We start from the raw sequence: 10,871 nt of genomic DNA on the forward strand, positions 1-10,871 counted from the left end.
CCACCAGTCCGACCACGAACATCCGAGTCAACGCAAGGTCAACGAACCGCAACAATGCAATGCACACATTGCAGGCGATACGGACATACTGAGGCCGACTGTTTCCGTAAACATCAGAATTTTCGGATACGTACAGACCAAGGAGAGCAACCAAAACAGAAACAGTCGAAGAAGAGTCGGTCAACGAAAACCAGGAGTCAATCGATCCGGAACAACACTTCGGAGCATATGGTTTCGGGTCAACGGCCGAACTCGTCGAATGTTAGTCGACACCGGCGCAGATATCAACATAATGAAAGAAAACGCCGCCCAAGCTTATCATCGGTACGCCGAGGTAAAGAAATTCACAATGGGTAACAGCACCTACACCTGCAGGGAGGCATTGGAATTGACCATATTTGGTAAGACCTCCAAATTTCACGTTATTACTAAAGAATGCCCATTAGTGGAAGACGGGATAGTCGAACTACCATTCCTCGACCAGTACAACTGGAAACTAACCAAGGAAAACATTCAGCTGGACAATAAATCCCTGAAGTTGCACACCGAGAACGCCAAGATCCCGGCACACACGAGCGTTATGGTTTGCGTTACGACGCCTACCAAGAACGGCATCGTGCTATGCGAAAATTTAATTACTAGAGACCTCTCGCTTCACAAAGCAAAGAATGGACAAATCTCCACATACGTGACAAACGCCAGTGACTCCGAAAGAGAGATCACCGACGACACGTTTCGAGTTACGAAGATAGACGTAAAAGAAGACCACCAGAAGAATAACGACACCAGCATAGCCGGACGCGTCAAGCTCCTACGAGACAATACACGGTTACAACACATAGAAGCCGACCTAAGATACAGCATCTGGAAGATATTGGCCTCCTATTCCGATGTGTTTCACCTCCCTGGAGATGAACTCCCACAGACGAGACTAACGGAGCACCGTATAGAGTTGACGGACAAGAGACCGATCAACATTAAGAGCTACCGACCACCGGAAGCCCACAAGCACGAGATAAGGAAGCAGGTGAGCGAAATGATGAACAAAAGAATCATCGCGAATTCGGAGTCGCCATACAACTCTCCGCTCTGGGTCGTACCAAAGAAGATCGATGCAACAGGAAAACAAAAGTGGAGAATCGTCATAGACTTCCGTCGATTAAACGAACGAACAGCACAAGACGCCTATCCGCTGCCCGTCATCGAAGATATTCTTGATCATCTGGGAAACGCGAAATTCTTTAGTACATTTGATTTATCCGCCGGATTTCATCAAATCCCAATGCACGAAGAAAGCAAAAAATACACGGCTTTCTCAACACCCGAGGGGCACTTCGAATACAACCGCATGCCCTTTGGACTGAAGAACGCGCCCGCCACGTTCCAGAGGATGATAGACCAAGCCTTACGAGGTTTAATTGGCAAGACGTGCTTCGTGTATCTCGACGACATAGTGGTGTACGGATCTACGATCCAAGAACACAACGAAAATCTGGTAATACTACTGGAGCGCTTGCGAGCCACCGGTTTAAAGTTACAGCCAGATAAATGCGAACTCTTGCGACCCGAATTGGAATTCTTCGGATACACCATAACCAAAGATGGTGTCAAACCGAATGAAGTCAAGATAGAAGCTGTCAGGAACTACAAACAGCCCAGTACACCAAAGGAAGTAAAGGGTTTCCTCGGTTTAGCTGGATATTATCGTAAGTTTATTAAAGATTTCTCCAAAATAGCCAAACCACTCATAGAGCTGACGAAGCAGGACAAACAGTGGGAATGGACAGAAGAATGCCAACACGCATTCGACACACTAAAGCAACACCTCACGAAGAGCCCGGTATTACGATATCCGAATTCCTCGGAGCAGTTCACTTTGACCACCGATGCATCCAACTATGGTATCGGAGCAGTCCTCTCACAGGAAGGACACCCGTGCTGCTAGGTCTCGAGAACCCTGAACCCTGCCGAGATTAACTACTCGACAACAGAAAAGGAAATGCTCGCCGTCGTATGGGTGATACGTCGCCTCAGACAGTACCTGCTAGGGAGAAAATTTAAAATTCAAACCGACCACAAGGCACTGGTCTGGCTGATGAGCGTCAAGGACCCATCATCAAGATTGCTGAGATGGAGACTGCTTGTTGGGGCGTCACAGCGTCGTCAATAATAGCGACGAATTATGACGCTATATTTGTGGACTGTATAAAATAAAGAACCGGATTCTGCCTGCTATTTTGTATTGAGCCCCTGACTACAGTACACCCTTGGTCAGGATGTCTTGATGCTACGACTTCTATTACAACTCTGAAGCTCTATCAGAGAATACCCTCGCTCGTAGCAGACTACCATCCCTCCAACGCACCTACACTATTCGCCGATTGGTCCTGCCCGATTTTGGCAATAGCCAATCAGCTGGTCCGTTTCAAAGCAGACGGCCGCAAGGCCCCGGCAAAGACAGGAAAGTTCCTCCAGGCATGACCGTCATAAAACAATGTCAGGCTGACCCTTCGGAACCTTTCCTTCTCTATAACTAGTCCCGGCCATCGAGACCGAGAGAAACGATTTCCCAAAAAACCTGGGCTCGAAAAACAGCCGGTTATGCACGTCCGTGTCATAAAGACATTAGTGCTGTGCGCTAACATACCGACCACCTTGAACGGTTACGTTCGAAATTACTAAATTGATAGTGCCCCGCTCAATTTACATTTGAAGAGGGCTGGTCTAGTTTGTCGTTGTAAGGAATGATTGACAATACTACTGTCCTAACTTAACTCTAGTTACACTAATACGCATGTATACATAATGGGAATAAGTATTCACAAATTTCTAAGTGATTACAAGTTCTAACGGTGTTTGGGTGTATTATCTTATTCCGGGTCATCAATGGGAAGTGGGGACAATTTTTTAATGGCCCGCTGGTAGGTCCCCTGGGCCGTCTTGACAGTCGCGACTCTCACTATTTTGTCCCCGCCTGGACAAATGTCAATGATCCGTCCTAGTTTCCAGGTTAACGGAGGTGTGTTGTCTTCCCGGATGATCACCAATGTACCCTTCTTGTGCTGGGTGTCATTCGGGATATGCCATTTGTTTCTGGTGTGCAGCGTCTGTAAATATTCATTACTCCACCGATTCCAGAAGTGTTGTTTCACTCGCTGGATGTGTTGCCATGACGAAAGTTTGTTAACGGGTGTGTCTCGCAAATCGTACTCAGGGAGTTGCATTAACGAATCACCTATTAGGAAGTGACTGGGTGATAAAGCAGTAAGATCGTTCGGATCTGAGGAGAGGGGAGTTAGGGGACGGGAATTCAATATGGCTTCTACTTCGATAATATAAGTGTTCAGTTGCTCGAATGTGAACAGCTCGTTTCCTATAGTTTTGTACAAATGTCCTTTAAAAGACTTTACGGCGGCCTCCCATAATCCACCAAAGTGTGGAGACCGAGGCGGAGAGAAGTGCCAATTAATTCCCTGGTCCGATAAAAAACGATTAATTTTACTATTGTGCTCGTTGGAGCTGAGAAATCTTTGAACTTCTGTGATTTCGTTTTTGGCGCCGACGAAATTAGTGCCGTTGTCGGAGTAAATGTTCGTGGCCTTTCCTCTTCTGGCAAAGAATCGCTTGAATGCTCCTAAGCAAGATTCAGTGGTAAGGTCCTATGTAAGTTCTAGATGAACGGCCTTGGTCACGAAGCATACAAAAATCGCTACGTACGTCTTGATTTTGCAACGATTACGAACCTTTTTTTCCTTTATAAAAAATGAACCACAATAATCCACGCCTACGTTTTGAAACGGTCGTGCCCTGGTGACTCTATTCTTGGGTAAGTCGCCCATTATATATGCTGGGACCTTTGGTTTTACTCTAAAACACCTTATACATTTGTGTATGACGATCTTTGTGGCTCTCATTCCATCTATTGGCCAATAAATTTGTCGGACCGCATTAAGAGTTGCCTGTGTGCCTGCGTGCCAGTGACGTAGGTGCTCGCTTTCAATTATCAAATTTGTAATATGGTGCCTATGGGGTAATAACAATGGGTGTTTTTGACAGTAACTTAATGGGGCATGTCTTAGCCGACCTCCTACTCGTAGAAGCTTATCCTGATCGAGGAATGGATTTAAATTTAATATTCTGCTCCCTTTGGGCATAGCTGTTTTTCGTTCCAAACAGTTTATTTCTATCGGAAATGCCTCTAACTGGGCTTGTTTAATGATAACTAAATGCGCCTTGCGAATTTCTGTAGTTGATAAATTTCCCGTAAGTCTGTTTTTCGATCTACAATTGTGAATGAATCGTAGTGTCTAAGCTACAATTCTATTAAGTCGCGCAATGGAAGAGTATCGCGTTAACAGGTCATTCGTCCCTTCTCGTGCAAGGAACGTTATTGTGGTTTTCCGCTCGAGAATTTCTCTTTGCGGAATGTCCAATTGTGGCCAAAAGCATTCGTCTAGGGAGAGCCACGCAGGACCGTTTAGCCATACCTTATTATTCATAAATGTGGATGCCAATTGTCCGCGAGAAATATAATCTGCTGGATTATCACGTCCTGATACGTGCATCCAGTTACGTGGGTCCGAGTCTGTTTGAATTTCGCTGACTCTATTGGCTACAAAGGTTTTCAGCAAATGTGGAGCTGTCCTAATCCACTGCAACACAATAGTTGAATCTGACCAAAACCTAATCGCGTCAAAAGTTATATTGGTCAACGCCTTCACTACCTCCTTATACAATCACGTTAATAACCTAGCCGCGCAAAGCTCTAACCGCGGTAATGATAGGATTTTAAGAGGGGCTACTTTTTTTGGATTTTGCGCATAATAGAGAGACCCGTACCCTACCTGAGTGGTCTAGGGTACGAATGTATATGCAAGCGCCGTAGGCCCTTTCACTAGCATCGCAGTAGCCGTGGAGTTGTATTTCTCGTGAGGTTTCTAACATTACCCTCCGAGGGCACGAAAAATTGTCTAATTGAGCCAGTTCATTTCTGGTTTCTAACCACACCTCGGCTATATCCTGCGGAATTGGTTGATCCCAAGTGACTTTCGACTTCCAAATGTCTTGCATAATTATTTTTGCCCGTATAATCACGAGAAGTCCAAGGGGGTCGAATAATTGCGCTATTTGAGATAAAACTAGTCGCTTAGTGAGTCTAGTTTCGCTAAAGGAGTTTACCGCGTAAGTTACGGAATCACTGGATGGATTCCAAAAAACTCCCAGAGTTTTCTTTGTCTGACTGAGATCTAAGCATATCGCTTGTCGATCGTCATGGTCCTTTAAATCGCTAATCAACTTATGGTTATTTGAGGCCCATTGACGTAGATGGAAGCCCCCATTTCTAGCTAAATCAATCAACTCATTGCGTAAGTTGATTGCTTCATTGAAGGTAGATGCGCCGGTGAGCAAATCATCGACATAGAAATCTTCTTTAAAGGTTCGCGACGCATTCGGAAATCTGATCTGTTCATCTTCGGCTAGTTGCTGTAGACATCGTACCGCTAAAAAAGGAGCCGAAGCGGTTCCATACGTGACCGTATTTAATTGGAACGTTTTGATTGACTCTTCCTTCGAATCGCGCCATAATATTTTTTGAAATTTCGCATCATCGGGATGCATTTTAATCTGCCTAAACATTTTTTCTATGTCTGCTGTCAGGACGAACATGTGAAAGCGAAATCGTAGTAAAATTGCCCATAAGTTATCTTGAATGGTGGGACCGACCAAAAGTGCGTCATTTAAGGATACGCCCGATGAGGATTTAGCCGAGGCATCGAAAACTACCCTTTTTTTTTTTTGTTTAACGTGGGGGAAATGTGCTGGTCAGACACCCCCGTCCCGCCCGAAGGGCGGGGAGGGGGTAGTGCGGGGTTCGACCCGCTAAAACCCCCACGGCGGCCTAGGGCGCTTGCGAGTAGCGGGGGAGCCACGGGAACTCTCAAAGACCACAACCGCGGCTCCCCCTCGCCTGGCCGGCCACCAGGATGGAATGGCGGTGGCCGGCCGCGTCCCGGGGGGGAGATTTATACTCCCCCCATGAATCATCTTGCTTCGGCGGTGCGGGGGACCGCACCCCACACCGCCTCGTCACTCCCACTATGGGGAGGACAGCTTCAGTTGGGGGGGGGGGTGGCGGGCGGCGGGCAATTAAACCAGTAATCTGGTACACCCGCCGCCCGCCTATTCTCATCTGCTCGGGGAGGGGGGCTCTAGGCGTGGGCGCACACGCCGCACCCCCCGCTCACGGCGACCCCGCTCGGCAGCCTCCTTCTGCAGCATCACCTCTTCGCAGAAGGCGATGGCTGCCGCCCATTTTCTCGGGCTCTCCAGCATGGCCCCAACTAAGCTGGAGAGAGCGAGGTCGCGACCAACTTCACGTCTTAGGACTCGGCGCAGCACTGAAAAGGCGGGGCATACCTCCAGTGTATGCTGCGCCGAGTCCTCCTCCGCGCCACAGTGGTGGCACACCGTCGTCGCTTCCCGACCGATGCGACACAGGTAGACACCGAAGCAGCCATGCCCGGTGAATACCTGCGTCGCACGGTAGGAGAGCCTGCCAAACCGCCTCTCCCGCCACGTGGTGAAGTGCGGCAGGAGAGCCCCGGGGACGCGCTCGGCGGCATGGGAACAAAGCTCCGCATGCCACCTGGCGAGCGCTAGTCCCCGGGCCTGGAGCTCGAAGCCGTCGACCGCCTCCTGCTCCGGCGGGTCCCCCCGAGCCCGGCCAGCGATGCATATGCGCCTATAGACATAGGCGCGCATCGCCGCCTGCAGCTCGAAGGGAATTTCTCCCGCCAGAGCAAGCGCTGCCACGGTAGACGTGGTGCGGTAACCCCGTATGAGGCGAAGGGCCATTTGCCTCTGAAGCCGGCGCAACAACAAAGTGATGCGCCGGCTTGCCCTCGCGGACGGCGCCCAGATCGGGGCGCCGTACAAGGCCATGGACCGCACCACGCCTAGGTATAGGCGACGCACCATGTTATCCGGTCCCCCGAGATTGGGCAACAGGCGGCCGAGCGAGGCCGCCGCCCTCTCAACTCGGGGGACGAGGATCGAAAACTACCCTGACCTTAGTAGTGAAGCTGCACTCCTTTATTACCGCGTGGTGCGGTAAGTAAAACTCCTTGCCATCTCGTGCATCACTGACTTCTGTCATGTGGCCTAATGCTAGATATTCTGACAGGAATTGTTTATAATGTATAAGAAGATCAGGGTCTTTGCAGAATTTGCGTTCGAGTGAATAAAATCTCTTGAGAGCAAGACCTCGAGATTCGCCTATGAAATTTTTCCTATCGTTAAATGGCAAGCGCACGATATAGCGTCCATGTACATCGCGTACTGTATTTTCAACGAAGTGATTTTCACATGCCTGTTCTTCGCTAGATAAATTTTTGCGCTCTGCTATTTCTTCTATCTCCCAAAACTTTGTTAGCGCATTGTCTAAGGAGGATGCGTGCAGTGATCTTGAGGGTTTTCCCTTTGCTACTTGTTCTTGTTTGGTTGTAGCTCCCGTGACTATCCAACCTACTAATGTTTCTTGAATGATAATATTTTGTGCACAAAGTTTGATTCGTCCAAACATAGAAGTGTGAAAAACAGTTGATTCCCGAGAATTGCATCTATTGGGCCCGGAATATTGAACTCAGGATCAGCTAACGTTATTTCGGTCGGAATATCAATTTCGGTACGTTTTACCTGGCGCGAAGGTAGCATTCCAGTGATGGAATGAAGCGTCACTAAAGTTACCGTATCATTAAATTGGGTGGTGCGTGATTTAATTACGGCATTGACCAGATATTTGACGCGGGTCTCGACATTGGCAATTCCACCTACCGAAGAATCTATTTCCCGTTTTCTCAATTGTAGCTTATCGGCCATTCTTTCGGTTATGAAATTTGTTTGTGAACCGCTATCTAACAGCACACGACAATCGTGTTCACTCTTATCGCGAGCTACAAAGGTAACGATCGCTGTCCCTAATAATACTTCGTTGCAACTATTAACGGCAAAGGATCTCGAAGTTTGTGGCGTGGGTGATGGGGACGAGGGTCTCTCAATCTCTGATTGACTATTAGTTTCCCTTTCCGCAATATGTAGAAGAGTATGATGTTTTTTACCACACTTTTTGCAGTTAGTGTATCTACAATAGGCGACTGTGTGGCCGCTCCGCAAGCAATTGATGCATAATTTTCCCCTTTTGATGATGCATAAGCAATCTCCAGGGGTTACTTCTAAAAGTTTCGGACAGCTTGAAACAAAATGTTCTCCTTTGCAAATTTTGCACGCAATTCGCGAATTGGTGGTTACGAAAGTTTGCCCTAAATGGCGTTGTTTTTCGCGTGAACGCGTTACTATTTGGGTTTGCTGATTCGGGCGAGCAAAGCTATTGTTCCGTTCGTCTCCGCGCGCATGTTTATTTATAAATTCGACTAGCTGTCCAAATTGCGGCAACTCGTGATTTTCTAACGTGCAATCCCAAGCTCTGCGGGTATTCCTATCTAACTTGTTACTGATTAAATAAACTAAAAATGTGCTCCAATGTTGCACAGGTTGTTACAGAGCCTTCAGAGCGTTTACGTGCACTTCAGCTTGCTCGGCTAACACGCGCAATCTGTCCGGGGAATCTACCTTAACGTCTTGTAATTCCAACAAAGACTTTAAATGTGCATACACAATTTGCCGACGTTTGTTGCAACGTTTTTGTAATAATTCTCGAGCAACTATATAATTCTCCTCTGATGCAGTCAACGGGGTGATCACCGACGCTATTTCTCCACGTAAGGCGTTTTTAAGTAAGTGGAATTTCTGTACGGCCGGTAGATCTTCGTTCTGGTGGACCAGCGAATCAAATGTATCGCAAAAGCTGTTCCATTCTAATGGGTTGCCGTCGAATGGCCTAATTTGAATTTGTGGCAGTAAAGAGCTAGCTTGTGTCACCTTAATAGTATTTGGAGATTCTGTTGAATTCCTAATTGCGAGATTGGGTCTATGCGTGTTTCTCAATGAATTTTTGCGTAAATTTATTGAATTCATGATGGTAGCGTGATGCTTCTCAAAGGTGTCTCTCTCCGCGTCATGATCTGAGGAAACATCTTCGCCTTCTATCTCAAATTGTGTGTCCTCATACGCACTAAGAAGCTGATCTAATCTAGTGGTGAGGATTTCGAGGGAGTTGAGCGTTGAACCTTCCGTAGTTTCAACGCGCGCTCCTAAACGCGTTACTTGCGACTTAATGGTAGCACGCTTCCTTTTCAAGTTTTTCAAAACTTGTGATTTACTACTTTCAGATGCCATTTTAATGGAAGTAGAATACGACAGGAAGGAAATTGGGAGTGGAAGATGATTCGTTTACTCACTCAACGATGATTTCAAATTTCGTAGAAAGGAGCCTTGGTGTTGCTGTTCCGTCAACGAGGATGTCCGTGTCTGAACGGCAGCTTCGTGGTCTCCAAAATATCCAAGAGGCGTAGGTTGTGAGGTTCTTGATGAAATCTCAACGATGATTTGAGATTTCCTAGAAACGAGCCTTGTTAGCGTAGTTGACTAATCGTAGACTTCTTGACCATGCGAGAGTTGTATCCTTCGGAGAGTCCCACTGTTCCGTCAACGAGGATGTCCGTGTCTGAACGGCAGCTTCGTGGTCTCCAAAATATCCAAGAGGCGTAGGTTGTAACGTGCTTGATGAAATCTTCCTCTAAAGATCACCAGTTGAAAACAGAGGCCGAATACCAGCTTGAGAAAACCCAAGGACTAAAGTTTCGATCCGCAAGTATCCGGCACGAAGGACCAAAATGTTGGGACGTCACAGCGTCGTCAATAATAGCGACGAATTATGACGCTATATTTGTGGACTGTATAAAATAAAGAACCGGATCCTGCCTGCTATTTTGTATTGAGCCCCTGACTACAGTACACCCTTGGTCAGGATGTCTTGATGCTACGACTTCTATTACAACTCTGAAGCTCTATCAGAGAATACCCTCGCTCGTAGCAGACTACCATCCCTCCAACGCACCTACACTATTCGCCGATTGGTCCTGCCCGATTTTGGCAATAGCCAATCAGCTGGTCCGTTTCAAAGCAGACGGCCGCAAGGCCCCGGCAAAGACAGGAAAGTTCCTCCAGGCATGACCGTCATAAAACAATGTCAGGCTGACCCTTCGGAACCTTTCCTTCTCTATAACTAGTCCCGGCCATCGAGACCGAGAGAAACGATTTCCCAAAAAACCTGGGCTCGAAAAACAGCCGGTTATGCACGTCCGTGTCATAAAGACATTAGTGCTGTGCACTAACACTGCTCCTCGAGAGCTACGATTACGAGATCGACTACAAAAAGGGCCGCCGACGCCCTGTCCAGGGTGAACATGACCAATGAAGAAGAACTGGACGAACTCATACAACGACAGAGTTCAACCCCATGGTCGCTTGGGAAGCAGTCGAGACGCCTTCAATGGCCAGCTACGTGGCCACTGGAAAGCAAGACGTGATTCTCACCCCACGAGAAACGTTCAACGAGGAAGCGTGGATTAATTACCTTCACGAAGCCTCATTTTGGAAACAGCGGAGAAACAAAATCTATCACGCCGCGAGAGCAAGACCGCCTGTTTGCGATGCTGCAATTCACGGCTGAAGAAAAGAAGAAAACCGCTGTCCCAACCAAGCGAAACACAAGGCTCACATCAGAAGAAAAGCAACTGATCATCTCAGAAAATCATGGTACGCCGACAAGTGGACACTTTGGGGACACAAGGACACTTCGGTGAATCAAAATGAACTACGATTGGAGAGGAATGGACGAGGACGTAAAGCGATACATTACGACCTGCGACGTGTGTCAACGCAACAAAACACAACGTACGCCATTCGCACAC

Source organism: Megalopta genalis, unplaced genomic scaffold (assembly GCF_051020955.1).
Source record: "Megalopta genalis isolate 19385.01 unplaced genomic scaffold, iyMegGena1_principal scaffold0029, whole genome shotgun sequence".
In the NCBI taxonomy this organism is placed as follows: domain Eukaryota; kingdom Metazoa; phylum Arthropoda; class Insecta; order Hymenoptera; family Halictidae; genus Megalopta; species Megalopta genalis.